Here is a 22,284-nt window from a genome sequence, read left to right as displayed (position 1 = left end):
GAGATCTTTATGGCTCAATGACAGGGACTAAATAGGGGAAGGAAGGTCTCTGATCCCTGCCGAGAGAGACAACACTACAGTCAGTTTGCCATAATATTTTAGTGCCACAGAAGCCTTGGAACAACTTCCTAGCATTCCTGCGGAACAAATTTTTGGTATAAAAGTTAGAGGGTGATCTAGAAAGACAAATTTATGCTTAAGGTGTGTATGTGTGTGTGTGTGTGTGTATATATATATATATATATACACTTTAATATATATATATGTAACTCATATATATATATAACCACTACAAAAGTATTTCACATGCCTTTGAATAGAAAATAACATATGCAAAATGGAGGGAGATCTAGAAAATGCTGGCAAGAGGGAAGAAGTAGCTATTGCAGAGGTATGAATTGTTTTACAGAATCAAAATGGTAAGTTCAGCAATGAGGAATGTCTGACTCCTGAAGTCTGTGGAGCTCTCATCAAAGTAGGTGGACAGCATCTAATGTCGTTTGCTTTGTAATGGTAAACCCAGCTTCTGGTATTGACTGTTCTCACCCATGGCTCTGTCAAAACAACCATTCACCCCATCACTGCAGTCTGAGAAACATCAGGCAAATCAGCCAAAGGAAGGCGTCCTGCCTTTGAGGTAAAAGTATCTATAGCTGTGTTACCAGACAGAGAACAGATGATATAACAGAGCACAGGGTGTGGGAGAAAATGAGGCAACCTGTTGTTTTTAGAATCTTATTGAGCCACATAAAATTCTAACACAATAAAATAAAAGTTAGAGACAAAATGTAACGTCTCTCAGGCTTTTTGAAAGAATTACAAAATGTACTAGATAAAACAAACTTAGGACATTGTTAAGAAATTTCCCTTACCATTTTCAAGCAGAGACAAAATTTATCCATTTTTTTAAGTCTTTTTTTTTAATATTTTATTTATTTGACAGAGAGAAATCACAACTAGGCAGAGAGGCAGGCAGAGAGAGAGGAGGAAGCAGGCTCGCCGCGGAGCAGAGATCCCGATACGGGGCTCGATCCCAGGACCCTGGGATCATGACCTGAGCTGAAGGCAGAGGCTTTAACCCACTGAGCCACCCAGGCGCCCCATTTTTTTAAAGTCTTAATTTAAATTCCAGTTAATTTACACGCAGTGTAATATTAGTGTCATGTATACAATATAATGATTCAACACTTCCAAACATCATCCCATGCTCATCACAGGTTCACTCCTTCATCCCCATCACCTGTTTCACTCATCCCCCAACCCACCTCCCCTCTGGTGACCACCACTTTGTTCTCTAGAGTTAAGAGTCTGTTTCTTGGTTTGGCTCTCTCTCTGTCTTTTTCCCCCATTGCTCATTTGTTTTGTTTATTAAATTCCACATGAGTGAAATCATATGGTATTTGTCTTTCTCTGACTGATTTATTTTGCTTAGTGTGATACTCTCTAGCTTCATCCATGTCGTTGCAAATGGCAAGATTTCATTCTTTTTCATGGCTGAATAATATTCCATTGTAGATATCTTCTTTATCCATTCATCGGTCAATGGACACTTAGACAGTTTCCATAATTTGGCTATTGTAAATAATTCTGCTACAAACATTGGGGTGCATGTATCCATTTGCATTAGTATTTTTATATTCTTTGAGTAAATACCTGATAGTGCAATTACTAGATCATACTGTAGTTCTATTTTTAATTTTTTGAGGAACCTCTGTACTGTTTTCTAGAGTGGCTGCACCAGTTTACATTCCCACCAACAGTGCAAGAGGGTCCCCCTTTCTCTTCATCCTCACCAACACCTGTTGTTTCTTGTGTTATGGATTTTCGCCATTCTGACAGGTGTGAGGTGATATCTCATTGTCATTTTGATTTGCATTTCCCTGCTAATAAGTGATGTTGAGTATCTTTTCATGTGTCCGTTGGCCATCTGGATGTCTTCTTTGGAAAAATGTCTATTCATGTTTTCTATGCATTTTTTATTTGGATTATTCATTTTTGGGTGTTGAGTTTTCTAAGTTCTTTATGTATTTTGGACACTAACTCTTAATCACATATGTCATTTGCAAATATCTTCTCCCATTCATCAGATAGCCTTTTAGTTTTGTTGATTATTTTCTTTGCTGTGCAGAAACTTTTTGTTTTGATGTAGTCACACTAGTTTATTTTTGTTTTTGCTTCCCTTGTCTCAGGAGATTATGTAGAAAGTTGTTGCAGCCAATGTGAAAGAAGTTACTGCCAGTGTTCTCTTCTATGATTTTTATGGTATCAGGTCTTACATTTAGGCTGTTAATCCATTTTGAATCTATTTTTGTGCATGGTGTAAGAACGTGGTCCAGTTTCATTCTTTTACCTGTTGCTGTCCAATTTTCCCAACACGAATTTTTCAGGAAACATTCTTTTCCACATTAGATATTCTTTCCTGCTTTGTCAAGATTATTTGATCATATAATCATGGTTTATTTCTGGGTTTTCTATTCTGTTACATTGATCTATGTGTCTGTTTTTGTGCCAGTACCATACTGTTTTGATCACTACAATTTTGTAATATAACTTGAAGTCCAGAATTGTGAAGCCTTCACCGTTGTTTTTCTTCAGGGTTGCTTTGACTATTTGAGGTCTTTTGTGGTTCGACACAAATTTTAGGATTGTTTGTTCTAGCTCTGTGAAAACTGCTGGTGGTATTTTGATTTTGATTAAATGTGTAGATTGCCTTGTGTAGTAGAGACATTAAGAATATTTGTTCTTCCAATCGATGAGCATGGAATTTCCATTCCATGGTATCTTCAATTCCTTTCATCAGTGTCTTATGGTTTTCAGAATACAGGTCTTTCACCTCTTTGGTCAGGTTTATTCCTAAGTATCTTATTTTCTTTTTGGTGCAGCTGTAAATGGGATCGATCCCTTGATTTCTCTTTTTACTGCTTCATTACTAGTGTGTAGAAATGCAACAGATTTCAGTATGTTAATTTTGTATTCTGCAACTTTACTGAATTTATCAGTTCTAGCAGGGTTTTTTGTGGATTCTTTGGGGTTTCCTATATATAGTATGATATCATCTGCAAATAGTAAAAATTTTGCTGCTTTTCTCCAATTTGGATGTGTTTTATTTATTTTGATGTCTGATTGCTATGGCTAGGACTTCCAGTACTACGTTGAATAAAAGTGGTAGGAGTAGACCTCCCTGTCTTATTTCTGACCATAGATGAGAAGCTCTCAGTTTTTCCCCATTGAGGATGATAATAGCTGTGGGTTTTTCATAAATGGACTTTATTAGATTGAGGTGTATCGCCTCTAAACCTTCTTTATTGAGGATTTTTATTATAAATCAAAGTTGTGCTTTGTCAAATGCTTTTTCTGCATTTCTTGATATAATCATATGGTTCTTATCCTTTCTTTTATTAATGTGATGTATCATGTTGGTTGATTTGTAAATACTGAACCACACTTGCAACTGAGGAATAAATCCCACTTGATCATGGTGATGGATTTTTTTAAAGGTATTGTTGGATTTGGCTTGCTAGTATTTTATTGAGAATTTTTACATCAGTGTTCATGACAGATATTGGCCTATAGTTCTCTTTCTTAGTGGAGCCCTTATCTGGTTTTGGTATCAAGGCAGTGCTGTCCTCATAGAATGAATTTGGAAACTTACCTTCCTTTTCCATTTTTTGGAATAGTTTGAGAATAGTTGAGACTAATAAGATATTAACTCTTCTTTAGATGTTTACATGAAGCCATCTGGTCCTGGACTTCCAGTTTTGGGGAATTTTTTTTATTACTGATTCACTTTCCTTGCTGGTTATCAGTCTATTCAAGTTTTCTCTTTCTTCCTGTTTTAACTTAGGAATTTATCCATTTCTTCTAGGTTATCCAGTTTGTTACCACATAGTTTTTCATAACAATCTCTTATAATTCCTTGTATTTCTGTGGTATATGTTATTATTTCTTTTCTTTCATTTGTAATTTTATTTATACAGGTCCTTTCTCTTTTTGATAAGTCTGGCCTAGGTTTATTAATTTTATTATTTTTTTCAAAGAACTAGCTATTCTTCATTGATCTGTTCTATTTTTATTTATTTCTTTTAGTTTTTATGTCATTTATTTCTGCTCTAACCTTTATTATTTCCTTCCTTCTGCTGGTTTCAGGTTTTATTTGTTGTTCTTTTTCTAGTTCCTTTAACCTTTAGGTTGTTTATTTGAAATTTTTCTTCTTATTGAGGTGTACAAGTGCATCGCTCTAAATTTCCCTCTTAGAACCACTTTTGCTGCATCCCAAAGGCTTTGGGCCGTTGTGTTTTCATTTTCATTTGTTTCGATGTATTTTTTTTTAAATTTCTTCTTTGATTTATTGGTTGGCCCATTTTTTAGCATGTCTTTTAATCTCCAAGTATTTGTAATCTTTCCAGATTTTTTCTTGTATTCTACTACTAGTTTCGTAGCAGTATGATCAGTAAGGGTGCATGGTATGACTTCATTCTTTTTGTATTTGTTGAGGCCTGTTTTGTGACCTAATATGTGATCTATTCTGGAGAACATTCCATGTCCACCTGAAAGGAATGCATATTATGCTGTTTTAGGATGGAATGTTCTAAATATATCTGTTAAGTCCATCTGGTCCTGTGTGTCATCCAAAGCCATTGTCTCCTTGTTGATTTTTTTGTTTAGATTATTTGTCCATCGATGTAAGTTAGGTGTTAAAGTCCCCTACCATTATTGTATTCTTATCAATTAGTTCTTTTATGTTTGTTATTGTTTTATATATTTAGGTGCTCCCATTTGGGGTACATAAATATTTGCAATTGTTATACCTTCTTGTTGTATTGTCTCCTTTATTATTATGTAATGTCCTTGTTTGTCTCTTGTTGTGGTCTGTTTTAAAGTCTATTTTTCCAATACAAGTATTGCTACTCCAGCTTTCTTTTGACCTCCATTTGCATGATATGTGTTCTCAATCCCCTCACTTTAAATCTGTAGGTGTCTTTATATCTAAAACGAGTATCTTAAAGGCAGCATATAGATGGGCTTTGTTATTTTTGTTTGTTTACTTGGGATTTTTTGGTCCATTCTGACACCATGTGTCCTTTGGAGAATTTAGTCCCTTTACATTCAAAGTAATTATTGATAGATATGTATTTGTTGCCATTTTATTACTTATTATGTCATTTCTAGAGATTTTCTTTGATCCTTTCTTGTCTTTCTCTCTTTAATGTTTTTCCCATTTTCTTTGGTGCTATATATGGATTTCTTTGTCTTTATTCTTTACTTATTTATTAATGGTTTTTGATAAATGGGTACCATTATGTTTGTATATAACATCTTCTGCAAATAGCAATCTATATTAAGTTGATTTAACTTCAAATCTGAACTCATTCTTTTCTCCTCTCCTCCCCATGTTTTAGGTACATGCTATTATATTCCATATCTTTTATTGTGTGTGAGATCCTTGACTGATTTTTATAGAAATATTCATTTTTACTGATTTTGTGTTTGCTGCCTTTTTACTGTCACCATTAGTCTCCTTTCCACTTAGAGAGTCCCCTTTAGTATTACTTGTAGGGCTGGTTTAATAGTCACAAACTCCTTCAGTTTTTGTTTATCTGGGAAACTCTTTCTCTGCTATTCTGAATGACAGCCTTGCTGAATGGAATATCTTGGCTGCAGATTTGTCCTGTCAGCACTTTGAATATATCATGCCTCTGCCTTCTAGCTTGCCAGATTTCTTTTGAAAAATCTCCAGCTAGCCTTATGGTTTTCCCTTGTAAGTTAATAAGCTCTTTTGTCTTGCTGCTTTTTACATTTTTTATCAATGTATTTTGCAAACTTAATTATAATATATCTTGTATTGTCCTGCTTTTGTTGATTTTGATGGGAGTTCTCTGTGTTTCCTGGATCTGAATGTCTGTTTCCTTCCCCAGATTAGAGAAATTTTGAGTTAGTTATTTCTTTAAATAAATTTTCTGCCCCCCCCCCTTTTCTCCTCTTCTTCTGGGACTCCTGTAATATGAACATTATTATGTTTGATGAAATCACTGCATTCCCTAAGTCTTTTCTTGTATTGCATAATTCTTCTCTCTCTCTCTTGTTCAGTTTCATTATTTTCCATTACTTCATCTTCTAGGTCACTAATTTGTTCCTCTACTTCTTCCAGTCTGCTATTCATCACATCAAGCCTGTTTCCAATGTCTCTTAATGTATTCTTCATCTCTGATTCTTTTTAATTCTTTTATCTCTGTGAAAAACATCTCCCTGATGTCTTCCATTCTTTTCTCAAGTGCAGTGAGTATCTGAATGATTGTTACTTTATGTTCTCCAACAGGCATGTTCCTTATACCTGTTTCACTTAGATCCCTGGCCATGGTCATGGTCTCTTCTTTAATTTGGGATAAATTCCTCTATCTTCACATTTTGTCTAAGTCTCTACCTTCTCTGTGTTAGAAAAGCATGTTATGTCTCCTGGTCCTGAAAGTAATGGCCTTATGAAGAAGAGGTCATGCAGTGCCCCAGGCCTGGCACTTCAGAGAGTGTCTCCAGTGTGTGCTACGTGTACTCTCATGTTGTGTTTTGGCTGCTTTATCCTTCAGGCTCATTGTCTGCAGGGACTCCCCTTGCCTTTGTGGGCAGTGTTTGGTCCCTGGCATGAATATGGTGAGTTTTAACTATTTTTGCTGTGGTCAGCTTGTGAAATGAGACCTGACACCACCTCTACCAAAACTGCGGCCCTGAAGAACTCTCATTGGGAAATGTTGTGTTGGCAGGGGTTTGTGTTTGTCTTCGGATGGAGAGCCTGCCATGCTTGGACTGCGGCAAACATGACTGAGAAGGCAGTTTCACCAGAGTACAGGGGGTGTGTAAGCAAGTTAGGCGGCAAGTATTGGCAAGTATAGGTGGCTCTGTGTTTATGCTGATGGCAAAGGAGAGAAATAGTGCTGGCCATCCCCTTTGTTTCTAGAGAGAAGAGAGAATAATCTGCCCCCCCCCCACCCACCCACCCCCACCCCCCCACCCCCCACCCCCACCCACCCACCCCCACCCCCCCCACCCCCCACCCCCGTGTGCTCCAGGTGTTCTTTAGATTGGCTGTTTCTATGCTGTGTGCCCCCAGGTTGTTTGCTTACCTTGTCTCCAGGAGCAAGACAGTGCCCTCTAGGCTCTATCCCAGCCAAACCCACTGACCTTTAAAACTCCAGGCTTTAAGCCTCACCATTTGCATCCCCTCTTGCTTTCCAAGCCAATGGCTTTGGAGAAATATTCTCTTTGTGCGTTCCTCTGTGTGCTCCTCTCCCTCTCCCTTCTCCCTGACACTGGCTCCCTCCCCTCTGCAGGACCAATGATCCGTTTCTCCTCTAAACCATTTCTCCACACTTCCTGCTTTATTCAGTGTGGCCTCTTCTCTCCGTTTAGTTGTGAGGTTTGTTTTGCCAGGCTTTGGGTCGATTTCTGTGGTATTTAGGATGATTTGATAGCTATTATCTAATTGTGTTCATGGGACAAGACAAGCCTAGGGTCCTCCTACTCCTGTGGATATTCCTCTCTTCTCAACATTTATCCATCTTTGACAGAAACAAGCTAAGTGTGTTCCTAAGATTCAGAGTGTAGACACAAGTTTGAAAGGAAGCAGAAAAAATGGACTGAGACTTAGTAAGGAAAAAAAAATCCTAAGTTTATGGCTACCCTTTCTTCAATGAGAAGAATATAACTCCATGAAGTTAGGAGAAAAAAGAAACTAACTTTATGACCTTCAGATAAGAAAGAATTACTGAAACAAGATGCAAAAATAAAAACCATTAAGAAAAAGTATGAAACTTTATGTTCATTGAACTTAAAAAACATATTTAAAGGTAAGGTGTTGGTTAGGAGGCCATGTTTACCATATATACAGAAGACAAAGATTAATTCCCCAAATATATTTAAAACATGCACACATACACATGCACAGTGAGATGTATTTCACTCATAAGACTATTTCAGTTAGTAAGACTGATTAATAGCAAGGTTAGGGGAGAACGTGGGGGAAAGAGGACATATGTGGGTGGGAATGCAATTTTTTTTAGAAAACATGGAGGATAATTTATCAGAATCTAGTATGATTAAAAATATATGTTCCCTATAAACCAGAAGTTCTTCTTCTGCTTGTAACCTAGGGAAAGCATTTACTGCAGCATTGTATTTAATAGAAAAATATTGGAAATAACCTAAATATCATCAATAGGGGGAGGATATAAATAAAAATATCTAAGTAATAGTATACTACGACTATAGAAATGAACTAGATTTCTCTATCTCAAAATGATTAAACCTCAGAAAATATGATTTTTAATGAAAAAAGCAAGTTGTAGAATATGTTACAGTATTTTAAAATTCTTAAGAAAATATTTAAGAGGTAATTTCAGAACACAAAATCTAAAATTAAACAGATTGCAGCTATCACCTTCATTCACATGACTGTCATCCAAGATCAATTCTTACATATTAAAATAAGACCTCTTTGGATTTATTAGGAGAGTACAGTTGTTGATGTTTTGCTGACATCTTGAGTCATCTTATTAATTTACCCCTTAAATACCTCAAATTTATGCCATATTCCTCAATAAACAAAACTTCAGTTATTCTATTTAAGTGAAGAAATCACATATTTCCAGGTTGGAGAAAAGGAATTAACCAAAGTTGAGACATTTTTAAGCCTTAAGAAAATATAAACCTCATTCATTGTATTCAGCATCAAATACAGTGATCACTTACGTCAGTATCACATAGGCACCTGGACTGCATAAGAATGGCATTGAGTGGAAGGAAACTTTGTTGGGGAGAGAAGATACACCAGCAGAGAGCAAAAAGGAATTGAATGATCATCATATTAGTTTCCTAGGATGTTGTAACAAAGCATCACAAACTAGCTCAAAACAGTGCAAATTTATGTTCTCAGAGTTCTAGGATTCAAAGTCCAAGATCAAAGTTTTTGGCAGGGTTGGTTTTCCTTGTGTATTCTCTGAAGAAGATTCTGTTCCATGCCTCCCTCCTAGCTTCAGGTAGTGGGCTGGGCATTCCTTGGAGTGATTACATCAGCCCAGACCCTGCCTCCATCATCACATGCCTTTCTCCGTGTCAAAAGTTCCTCACCATACAAAGATACCAGCCATCTTGGATTAAAGCCAGCCTAATGACCTCAACTTAGCTTGATTGAATCTGCAAGAATCTATTCCAAATAAAGCCGCATTAACAGATATTAGGGGTGAGAACTCCAACACATGGTTTTTTGGGGAAACAGATTCATCCCGTAAGAATGATGTCATTTAGAATCCCTGAAAAAGGCACTGACAGCGGGGCACCTGGGTGGCTCAGTGGGTTAAGCCGCTGCCTTCGGCTCAGGTCATAATCCCAGGGTCCCTCTCGGATTCTCTGCTCAGCAGGGAGCCTGCTTCCCTTCCTCTCTCTCTCTCTCTGCCTGCCTCTCTGCCTACTTGTGATCTCTGTCAAATAAATAAAAAAAATCTTTAAAAAAAATCTTTATAAAAAAAAAAAAAAAGGCACTGACAGCTGAAGGTGACTCCTTTAAAGAAGCCAGAGAGAGAATTTTACCAGCAGAGAACACTTTAGGTCAGAGGAATTGTGTGTGGAAAATGGCACAGTGACACAAATCACATGCATTTAAAAAAATTGCTTTGGTACTTGGAATAAGTGTTTCCAGTGCTCAAAAGAACATAAGCAGTGATGTGATCTACCTCCTTCACTCAAGTTTTTATTCAGCAGTTCATTCAGTCAATAACATTATCCGGAGGTAGGCACCTGCCTAAATGCAGGCGATAGAATATTGAGGAAGAACACACAGAACTCCTGTCCTTGTGGAGGAAACAGAGTTAGTCAAACAATGTAAAAACAGATGCAAAGTTTGTCAGCAAGTACTGGGGTAGAAAATCACATAGAGCTCTGAGAATGTATCAGAGACCCATTTGATCTAGTCAAGGCAACAGTGTTTCCCTGAGGAGGTGACAGTTTAATCCACATCTAAACCAGGATAAAAATTCACTAGTCCAAGGAGGGAAAAGTCAGCTTTCCGAAAAGGAAAACCCATGTGTACAAACATCCTGTGGAAAGGAGTTTTGTGGGAACGAGGGCCTGGAGTTGGTCTTGCAGGCTGAGGCAGAAAGAGTAAGAGTAGGGGTGGAAGCTAGACATACAGGAAAGATCTAGAGCTCATGGACCTGCATAAGACATGGGAAGAAGCAATACCCTCACTGTAGGAGCCAGGAAGGGTTTACAGCAAAATAGTCACATTATTAAATTAAGGCTTTGTAATAATCACTCTGGCAGCATATTATAATTTACAGATAGAGACACTAGGAATCAAACAAATTAAGTGTTTGCCAAAGTCAAAGAGCTCTTTAGGAGCAGAATGGAGGCAAACCAAGGCCTCAGGTCTTGTCTTTCATGAAATCAAAACTGTCAGGGTTGTTCAAACACATAAGAAATGCATGGCTTCTCCAGGCTTCTTCATCTCGGTGAATGTCATCTGTCCACAGGTCCAGCGGCCAATTCTTCACCATGTGCTCCTCTCCCCCTCACTATCATGCCCAGTCCATTGGCAAGTGCTGTCAGTTCTTGTAAGTTTCCTTGAATCCATTCACTGGCTTCACCCCCCTGCTCCACACTGGTCCACTCCATTATCACTGGGGGCATAGTCTCCACATCACCAGCCTTGTTCCCTGAAAAACCTGTTCTCTATACTGCTACCAAACTGATATTTTTATGTATTTTTTTAAAGAACATATAGCATATCATGTCACTCTTCTACTGAACCCTCCCCAGTAGCTTATCAAAATTCTTAAATCAAAACAATTCACCACAGCCTATAAAACCCTGCAAGATCTAGCTCCACCTATCCCTTGATATGAACTCTGACCTTTCTCCTTAACCACACTTGGATCTTACCCATTCCTAAACAAACCAAGGTCTTTCCTATATCCAGGCCTTCATACTTGCTGTTTCCTCTGCCTTGAATGTGCTTCTACTAGCTATTTTAAGAATGGGCCCTTCTCATACTTTGGGTCTTAACACAGTTTTCATCATTTGAGAGAATTTTTGGGTCATTGTACCTAAACCAGGTAATTGATTTCTAACTCAAAACCTGTTTCTTTTTTTCTAGGCTCTTCTTACATATCTATCATTCTGTCTATCTATAATTCTGGCTATCTATCTATTATTCTATCTATTAATAGAGAGATATGTATTATATATCTAGATATATCTATCTAATAATAGATAGCATATCTATTATATCAATATCTATCTAATAATAGAGAGCCTATCTATTTTTCTATCTATTAATAGATCAGCTATCTGTTATTCTATTAATCACCTATCATTCTATCTATAATCCATCATTTTATCTATCATTCTATCATCATCATCAGAGTAAATATTTTGTACATTAGTAGCATTCAATTACTAACAGTAGTACTGTAGAAAGTGAGGAAAATTGTTCTAGAAAGGAGACAAAACTTGAGCCAGTTGTTGTATTAGGAGAAAGACAGAATCCCTTTTAGGGAAATAACCTATTTTTGGATAGCATATATATGTTATATATAGATGTAGATAGCTTATATAGGAACTATATGAGCCAAAAATAGCTTGCTTTTCAAAATAAAACCGTAGAAAGTTTTCCATGAGCTATTGGCAGCTAGTGGAAAGAATGGGAGAAGCTAAAGGAAAAGGAAATGAACAATCATGTCCTAAGCAAAATGGTGGCAGCCAGGGACAGAGGAAACTTTAGTTCATACACATTTCTTATTATAATTTTTGGAAAATCTTTGAAATCTTGAGAAAAATGACACCTAATACACAATCAGTGAGATGCCATGTAGTATTCTTACTGTATAGGTTACTACAAACCTACAAACCCTGCAAACCTACAAACCTCTGGTGAAGAAAACCAGTCTATTGGAAAGTCTCTGGGAAAAAAAAAAGTAAACATTAAGGGCAGGTATTAATGAACATGAGACATATTTTCTTTTAAGAACTATATATTGATGAAAGATAATCCATGAAAGGAGAAGGGGAAAACACAAGTGTAACACACATTGCCCAATGACTATGAGGAGAACCTTTGTTTCTTAACTTTACAAATGAGTGTACCGATAATTTGAGAAAATGGCTAGTGGTATGAATACAACCAACTCTGATGCCCATTTCCACAAAGTTATGAAATTTAGAGGCATAAACTTGTTCATAACACTTTCTTTTTATCCTTTTACTGTTTGTGGGGTCTGGAGAACTGTCCTCTCTTTCATTTCTCACACTGATTATTTAGACTTTCTCTTTTTTTCCTCATCACTTTAGCCAAGTCTCATAAATTTTGTTGATCTTTCCAAAGAATCAGTTTCTAGACATTGATTTTGTTTCTATTTTATTCTGATTACTTTCACTTAACTCACAGTAGGTTTCCTGAGTGATGAAAACCTGACCCAGTAAGGTCAATGAAACATGATGAGAATTTTACCACTGCATTTCTTTTTTTTTATTTTTTTTTAATTTTATTTATTCATTTGACAGAGAGAGAAATCACAAGTACACAGAGAGGCAGGCAGAGAGAGAGGGGGAAACAGGCTCCCCGCCGAACAGACAGCCCAATGCGGGGCTCGATCCCAGTACCCTGGGACCATGACCTGAGCCGAAGGCAGGCTTTAACCCACTGAGCCACCCAGGTGCCCCTACCACTGCATTTCTATAGGCCAATGCTACTTTCTTCCCTTGTTGTCATATACTAAAGTGTGTACTGGCACAAAAACAATAAACAGAAGCAGGCAGATCTTAGAGAATAAGAAGATCTGGTTCCTTGTACATCCTTTGAGTCCCAGTCAAGCTGAAACTGTAATCTCCCTTTGGACTTTTTTGTTACATGAGCTAAGAAATTCCCTTTTTTATTAAGGAATTTTGGTTTCAGGTGTGTTTGTGTGACATATAGTTTAAAGAATCCTAACTGATCAAACATCTCTTGCAGCTTTAGAGATGGCACAAGTCCAATAATATAAATATAAATACAAATATAAATATAAATATAAACATAAATAATAAAAAGAATATCTGCAATAATAACAGGCACCTAAGGCTTTTGGTCAAGGTGGTAGACTGAATTGACATAGGAATTCTGCTTACCTATCTGATCTACCTTCAGCATGTACTCACACTCTCCAAACGTAGAAGAAATACTTTTTAAGTTGTTTTTAAAATCTGAAATATATACATAAACTCAAGAGCAAGAAATAATAGATGGAAATTTCAAGTTGTGAGAAGAGACATAGAAAACCTAGCCATGATGATGAATTTAAGAGGGTCAAAAGCGTATATGCTGTCAATTTGATTACAGCTGAGGTCCAAGGCCCAGATAAGCAATAATAATAATAAATGACAAATTATGTAACATTTATTATAATACAGAGACTGTTCTAAGCACTTATATATACCAAAGTGTTTAATCCTCACACAAATCTGTGAGGTAAATAGTATTAATATGCCTCATTTTGGGGAAAAAAAGAAGAGAAAGATAAATAAATTTACCCAAGATTACATACCTGGTAAGTGGTATAAGGGGGGGGGGGGGCTGCCCAATCTGTGAACAAGGACTAGACAGTATCTATCTCACTCATCTAGGGTGACAGCAAGAAAAAATTGGCTTGCATGGAACTCGAATCAGAAACAGATTCATCTCTACCACCAACTCAACCAAGAAAGAAAATCAGATTCCTTAGCCTGTCCTAAATATGTGATCAGGAAGATGCAGAAACCCTGAGCTGAAGGACTGGTGTGGAGCCAAGTCAGTAGCAAGTATAAAATCCCTCCTGTTAGGCAAGATTTCCATGTCCAGGTATGGTGGAACACCCCAGACAGAGAACTCACACACAAGACAAGCCTAAGGCAAGGGTTAAAAAAACACATGAAGAGGCCTATCATAGATAGATATGCATAGATGCCACAAGGGGAAAAATTCATAGCTAAAGGATTAGAGATGATGGAACAATCTTCTCCTGACATAAAGCATATTTAAAGAGTTCAAAGCAATAAATAATATTCTTCATTTTCTCAGCACTTCCCTGTGTCCCTCATCGTGCTCTACATGATATGCTCAATTAAACTTGATGCGTGTATGAGGCAAATAGGCAGTTTTGTCCCTTATTTAGTGTGAGGAGAATGAAAGCTTAAGTAAATGGTCCAGGATCATGTACCTAGTAGATGAGCAAGCCCAGATTCAATTCAGAGGCAATTTTTGATAAAGAGGGGCATTTTGAGCTTCTAACCGGAGCCCCAAAATATCACTACCATAATATCTTAAATTGTCAAATATGTCCAATCTGTTTAATTCAATGAATCATTTAATTAATGTGTATCCACTTCTGGTTAGAACTCTGGGGATGTATTGGTAAGAGAATATAGTTACATTTAAGAAGGTTGTAGTTTAGAACAGAGACGGAAAGATGACATGATAAGTTCAGAAGTGCCGTATAATATAATAAATAAAGTAGTGAGTGTTCTGAATTAAAGTTACAATTTAAGTCATTTATATCACAGATTCTTAGAAGGAGGTGTTTATCAGAAAGAGAGGAAGGAAGACATTTGTGCCACTGTGTGGCACTGATACTGGTACTGAGAAAGAAAGAATAGAATTCATTCCTTGTTTGTTCAGAGTAGTGAAGATAAAACCAAAAAATGTCTGCTATAAAATATAGCCCAATACAAGATGGTCAGTTCTCAGAAATCAATTTTACTTCGAAATAGAAGCTATGTGCGCAAAAAACATAGGTGCTATGGAGCTTTGTTGTTGTTGTTATTGTTGTTGTTAAAGGTCCCTTAGAGAGAGGCATAGGTTCAATGAAAGAAGTTGAGTGCCATCATAGTGGCCTTTGTCATTGTGGCACCCAGAGCATTTTCATGATCTACCAAATTGTTCTGGCTGGAATAAATTATGGAGGATTGGAAGCCCTGGATGAAACAGCTTAGATACAATTTACATGATTGTGGCTTCTTCATCCTCCACTCTGAGAACTGAGGGGATCATGACCTCAAGACAAATTAAGAAACTCGGATCTGAGAGACCCAGGAAGCTTCCAGTTCATAGTAAATAAGGAAAGTTTCAGGATATTATTTTTATGGTCTATTTAAGAGAAATAATCTCTATATGCCTGTTTTCTTCCATTGGAAAGAAGATCAATCACTCAGTACTCTGCCTCTATTCAGGGGAGGGGGAGGGAACTAACTGTTGATGAATTCGTTTGACCCTTCTTCTTCATTAGATCTGCCTTTCCCCAAGGCTCTGCCCATGTCTGTATGGACTAGTCTAGATAGATAAGCATGCTTGATCATAGATATAACTCATGTCCCCCAGGTTCACCTTTAATTACACCTATAATCCGTAATTATAATATTATATATATTATATATATATATATATATTTGTATACTCCATTTTCTGTATTTGTATACTCTCATTTTCCAGTATATTTGATACTCCATTTTCTGACAGTGTTATGATATTCCTCAAGTGCATCAGAATGCAAGTGCAAAACAAAGATGTCTTTATAATATTGTCTCTGTAGCAGCACTATCCGATAGAACACATTGCAGGGATAGAAATGTCCTAGGGAGGAGTCAAGATGGCGGAGAAGTAGCAGGCTGAGACTACATCGGGTAGCAGGAGATCAGCTAGATAGCTTATCTAAACATTGCAGACACCTACAAATCCAATGGGAGATCGAAGAGAAGAAGAACAGCAATTCTAGAAACAGAAAATCAACCACTTTCTGAAAGGTAGGACTGGTGGAGAGGTGAATCCAAAACGAGGGGAAGATAGACCGTGGGGGGAGGGCCCGGCTCCCGACAAGCGGCAGAGCAACAGAGCACAAAATCAGGACTTTTAAAAGTCTGTTCCACTGAGGGACATTGCTCCAGAAGCTAAACTGGGGTGAAGCCCACGCGGGGTCAGTGTGACCCCAGGTCCCGCAGGTCACAGAAGATTGGGGGTGTCAGAGTGTCGCAGAGCTCGCAGGTATTAGAACGGGGAAGCCAGCTACAGAGACAGAGCCGACGACTGAGGTCTCAGCTCGGGGTTACCTTGAACTGGTCGCAGGCTGGGTGAGCTCGGAGCGCAGTCGGAGGCCGGGGAGAGGGGAGTGACTGGGCGCTGTTCTCTGGGGGTGCACTGAGGAATGGGGCCCTGGGCTATTGGCTCCTCCAGGCCGGAGACTGGGAGGCTGCCATTTCCATTCCCGTCCTCCTGAACTCTACGGAAAGCGTTCAGGAAACAAAAGCTCCCGAAAGTGAACCCGAGCGGATTAATTAGTCCGGCCCCCCAGTGAGGGCAGTGCAATTCCGCCTGGGGCAAAGACACTTGAGAGTCACTACAACAGGCCCCTCCCCCAGAAGATCAACAAAAAATCCAGCCAGGACGAACTTCACCTACCAGGGAAAGCAGGTTCAATACCAAGGACAGCAGCAGAATTCCAGAGGAGGACAAAGCAAAGCACGGAACTCATGGCTCTCTCCCCATGATTCTTTAGTCTTGTGATTAATTTTTTTTTCAATTTTTTTTCTTCTTCTGCTAAATATTTTAAACTTTTACCCTTTTCTTTTTTAATGTTTTTTAACTAGTTTATCTAATATATATTTTTCTTTTTTATATTTTTTCTTTATTTGTTTTCTTTTTTTAATTATTACTTTTTTTTTCTGAACCCCTTTTTATCCCCTTTCTTACCCCCATGATTTGGGGTCTCTTCTGATTTGGTTAAAGCACATTTTCCTGGGTTCTTTGCCACTCTTTTAATATTTTACTTCCTCCCTCATATACTCTTATCTGGACAAAATGACAAGGCAGAAAAATTCACCACAAAAAAAAGAACAAGAGGCAGTACCGAGGGCTAGGGACCTAATCAATACAGACATTGGTAATATGTCAGATCTAGACTTCAGAATGACGATTCTCAAGGTTCTAGCCGGGCTCGAAAAAGGCATGGAAGATATTAGAGAAACCCTCTCTGGAGATATAAAAGCCCTTTCTGGAGAAATAAAAGAACTAAAATCTAACCAAGTTGAAATCAAAAAAGTTATTAATGAGGTGCAATCAAAAATGGAGGCTCTCACTGCTAGGGTAAATGAGGCAGAAGAAAGAATTAGTGATATAGAAAACCAAATGACAGAGAATAAAGAAGCCGAGCAAAAGAGGGACAAACAGCTACTGGACCACGAGGAGAGAATTCAAGAGATAAGTGACACCATAAGACGAAATAACGTTAGAATAATTGGGATTCCAGAAGAAGAAGAAAGAGAGAGGGGGAGCAGAAGGTATATTGGAGAGAATTATTGGAGAGAATTTCCCTAATATGGCAAAGGGAACAAGCATCAAAATCCAGGAGGTGTAGAGAACCCCCCTCAAAATCAACAAGAATAGGTCCACACCCCATCCCCTAATAGTAAAATTTACAAGTCTTAGTGACAAAGAGGAAATCCTGAAAATAGCCTGGGAAAAGAAGTCTGTAACATACAATGGTAAAAATATTAGACTGGCAGCAGACTTATCCACAGAGACCTGGCAGGCCAGAAAGAGCTGGCATGATAGATTCAGAGCATTAAACGAGAAAAACATGCAGCCAAGAATACTATATCCAGCGAGGCTATCGTTGAAAATAGAAGGAGAGATCAAAAGCTTTCAGGACAAACAAAAACTGAAAGAATTTGCAAACACCAAACCAGCTCTACAGGAAATATTGAAAGTGGTCCTCTAAGCAAAGAGAGAGCCTAAAAGTAGTAGATCAGAAAGGAACAGAAACAATAAACAGTAACAGTCACCTTACAGGCAATACAATGGCACTAAATTCATATCTCTCAATAGTTACCCTGAATGTTAATGGGCTAAGTGCCCCAATCAAAAGACACAGGGTATTAGAATGGATAAAAAGAAACTCATTTTAGACACGAAGACACCTCCAGATTTAAAGTGAGGGGGTGAAAAACAATTTACCATGCTAATGGGCATCAGAAGAGAGCTGGGGTGGCAATCCTTATATCAGAGCAATTAGATTTTAAGCCAAAGACTATAATAAGAGATGAGGAAGGATGCTATATCATACTCAAAGGGTCTGTCCAACAAGAAGATCTAACAATTTTAAATATCTATGACCCTACTGTGGGAGCAGCCAACTATATAAACCAATTAATAACAAAATCAAAGAAACACATCAATAATAATACAATAATAGTAGGGGACTTGAACACTCCCCTCACTGAAATGGACAGATCATCCAAGCAAAAGATCAATAAGGAAATAAAGGCCTTAAATGACACACTGGACTAAATGGACATCATAGATATATTCAGAACATTTCATCCCAAAGCAACAGAATACACATTCTTCTCTAGTGTACATGGAACCTTCTCCAGAATAGATCACATCCTGGGTCCTAAATCAGGTCTCAACCGGTATCAAAATATTGGGATCATTCCCTGCATATTGTCAGACCAATTTGCTCTGAAGCTAGAACTCAATCACAAGAGGAAATTTGGAAAGAACCCAAATACATGGAGACTAAACAGCATCCTTCTAAAGAATGAATGGGTCAACCAGGAAATTAAAGGAGAACTGAAAAAATTCATGGAAACAAATGATAACGAAAACACAATGGTTCAAAATCTGTGGGACACAGCAAAGGCAGTCCTGAGAGGAAAATATATAGTGGTACAAGCCTTTCTCAAGAAACAAGAAAGGTCTCAAGTACACAACCTAACCCTACACGTAAAGGAGCTGGAGAAAGAACAAGAAAGAAAGCCTAAACCCAGCAGGAGAAGAGAAATCATAAAGATCAGAGCAGAAATCAATGAAACAGAAACCAAAAAAACAACAGAACAAATCAACGAAACTAGGAGCTGGTTCTTTGAAAGAATTAATAAGATTGATAAGCCCCTGGCCAGACTTATCCAAAAGAAAAGAGAAAGGACCCAAATAAATAAAATCATGAATGAAAGAGGAGAGATCACAACTAACAGCAAAGAAATAGACAATTATAAGAACATACTATGAGCAACTCTACACCAACAAATTTGACAATCTGGAAGAAATGGATGCATTCCTAGAGACATATAAACTACCACAACTGAACCAGGAAGAAATAGAAAACCTGAACAGGCCCATAACCAGTAAGGAGATTGAAACAGTCATCAAAAATCTCCAAACAAACAAAAGCCCAAGGCCAGATGGCTTACCAGGGGAAGTCTACCAAACATTTAAAGAAGAACTAATTCCTAGTCTCCTGAAACTGTTCCAAAAAATAGAAATGGAAGGAAAACTTCCAAACTCATTTTATGAGGCCAGCATCACCTTGATCCCAAAACCAGACAAGGATCCCACCAAAAAAGAGAACTACAGACCAATATCTTTTATGAACACAGATGCAAAAATTCTCACCAAAATACTAGCCAATAGGATTCAACTCTACATTAAAAGGATTATTCACCATGACCAAGTGGCATTTATTCCAGGGCTGCAAGGTTGGTTCAACATCCGCAAATCAATCAATGTGATACAACACATTAATAAAAGAAAGAACAAGAACCATATGATACTCTCAATAGATGCTGAAAAAGCATTTGACAAAGTACAGCATCCCTTCCTGATCAAAACTCCTCAAAGTGTAGGGATAGAGGGCACATACCTCAATATCATCAAAGCCATCTATGAAAAACCCATTGCAAATATCATTCTCAATGGAGAAAAACTGAAAGCTTTTCCGTTAAGGTCAGGAACACTGCAGGGATGTCCATTATCACCACTGCTATTCAACATAGTACTAGAAGTCCTAGCCTCAGCAATCAGACAACAAAAAGAAATTAAAGGCATCCAAATCGGCAAGAAGAAGTCAAACTATCACTCTTCGCAGATGATATGATACTATATGTGGGAAACCCAAAAGACTCCACTCCAAAACTGCTAGAACTTGTACAGGAATTCAGTAAAGTGTCAGGATATAAAATCAATGGACAGAAATCAGTTGCATTTCTGTACACCAACAACAAGACAGAAGAAAGAGAAATTAAGGAGTCAATCCCATTTACAAATGCACCCAAAACTATAAGATACCTAGGAATAAACCTAACCAAAGAGGCTAAGAATCTATATGCAGAAAACTATTAAGTACTCATGAAAGAAATTGAGGAAGACACAAAGAAATGGAAAAATGTTCCATGCTCCTGGATTGGAAGAATAAATATTGTGAAAATGTCTATGTTACCTAAAGCAATCTACACATTTAATGCAATCCCTATCAAAATACCATCCATTTTTTTCAAAGAAATGGAACAAATCATCCTAAAATTTATATGGAACCAGAAAAGACCTCGAATAGCCAAAGGAATATTGTAAAGGAAAGCCAAAGTTGGTGGCATCACAATTCCGGACTTCAAGCTCTATTACAAAGCTGTCATCATCAAGACAGCATGGTACTGGCACAAAAACAGACACATAGATCGATGGAACAGAATAGAGAGCCCAGAAATAGACCCTCAACTCTATGGTCAACTCATCTTTGACAAAGCAGGAAAGAATGTCCAATGGAAAAAAGACAGCCTCTTCAATAAATGGTGCTGGGAAAACTGGACAGCCACATGCAGAAAAATGAAATTGGACCACTTCCTTACAACACACACGAAAATAGACTCAAAATGGATGAAGGACCTCAATGTGAGAAAGGAATCCATCAAAATCCTTGAGGAGAACGCAGGCAGCAGCCTCTTCATCCTGAGCCGCAGCAACATCTTCCTAGGAACATCGGCAAAGGCAAGGGAAGCAAGGGCAAAAATGAACTATTGGGACTTCAAGATCAAAAGCTTTTGCACAGCAAAGGAAACAGTTAACAAAACCAAAAGACAACTGACAGAATGGGAGAAGATATTTGCAAACGACATATCAGATAAAGGGCTAGTATCCAAATTCTATAAGGAACTTAGCAAACTCAACACCCAAAGAACAAACAATCCAATCAAGAAATGGGCAGAGGACATGAACAGACATTTCTGCAAAGAAGGCATCCAGATGGCCAACAGACACATGAAAAAGTGCTCCACATCACTCGGCATCAGGGAAATACAAATCAAAACCACAATGAGATAATCACCTCACACCAATCAGAATGGCTAAAATTAACAAGTCAGGAAATGACAGATGCTGGCGAGGATGCGAAGAAAGGGGAACCCTCCTACACTCTTGGTGGGAATGCAAGCTGGTGCAACCACTTTGGAAAACAGCATGGAGGTTCCTCAAAATGTTGAAAATAGAACTACCCTATGACCCAGCAATTGCACTATTGGGTATTTACCCTAAAGATACAATCGTAGTGATCCGAAGGGGCACATGCACCCGAATGTTTATAGCAGCAATGTCTACAATAGCCAAACTATGGAAAGAACCTAGATGTCCATCAACAGATGAATGGATAAAGAAGGTGTGGTATATATACACAATGGAATACTATGCAGCCATCAAAGGAAATGAAATCTTGCCATTTGCGACAACATGGATGGAACTAGAGGGTATCATGCTTAGTGAAATAAGTCAATGAGAGAAAGTCAACTATCATATGATCTCCCTGATATGAGGATGTGGGGATGCAACATGGGGCGTTAGGGGGATAGGAGAAGAATAAATGAAAGAAGATGGGATTGAGAGGGAGAGGGAGACAAACCATAAGTATCTCTTAATCTCACAAAAGAAACTGAGGGTTGCTGGGGGGAGGGGATGTTGGGAGAGGGGGAGTGGGGTTATGGACATTGGGGAGAGTGTGTGCTATGGTAAATGCTGTGAAGTGTGTAAACCTGGCAATTCACAGACCTGTACCCCTGGGGATAAAAATACATTATATGATTATAAAAAAATTAGAAATAAATAAAAAATTTAAAAAAAAAGAAATGTTCTATAATCTCTGCTCTCCTATACGATAGCCATTGGCTATATGTAGTACTGAGCATATGAAGTGTGGCTAGGGTCACTGAGGAGGTAAATTTTTAACTGTATTTACTTTTAATTAAATTTAAATTTAATTAAAAGTAAATAAAGTTTAATTTAAATTTAAATTTGAACAGCCATATGTAGCCAGTGGCTACAATATCAGACAACCTACTTTAAATCTTAATGCTTCTCTTATACTCATCTACTTTTTTGTTCCCTCTTTGAACCAGAGGGAATGTAAGTAGTGACTTACCGGGCTGACCAGAGAAGTTACATATTTTTACATGAATTCTATCTTGACCCCACCC

This window comes from Meles meles, chromosome 13 (assembly GCF_922984935.1).
Source record: "Meles meles chromosome 13, mMelMel3.1 paternal haplotype, whole genome shotgun sequence".
In the NCBI taxonomy this organism is placed as follows: Eukaryota; Metazoa; Chordata; class Mammalia; order Carnivora; family Mustelidae; genus Meles; species Meles meles.
This window is presented reverse-complemented; position numbering follows the sequence as displayed.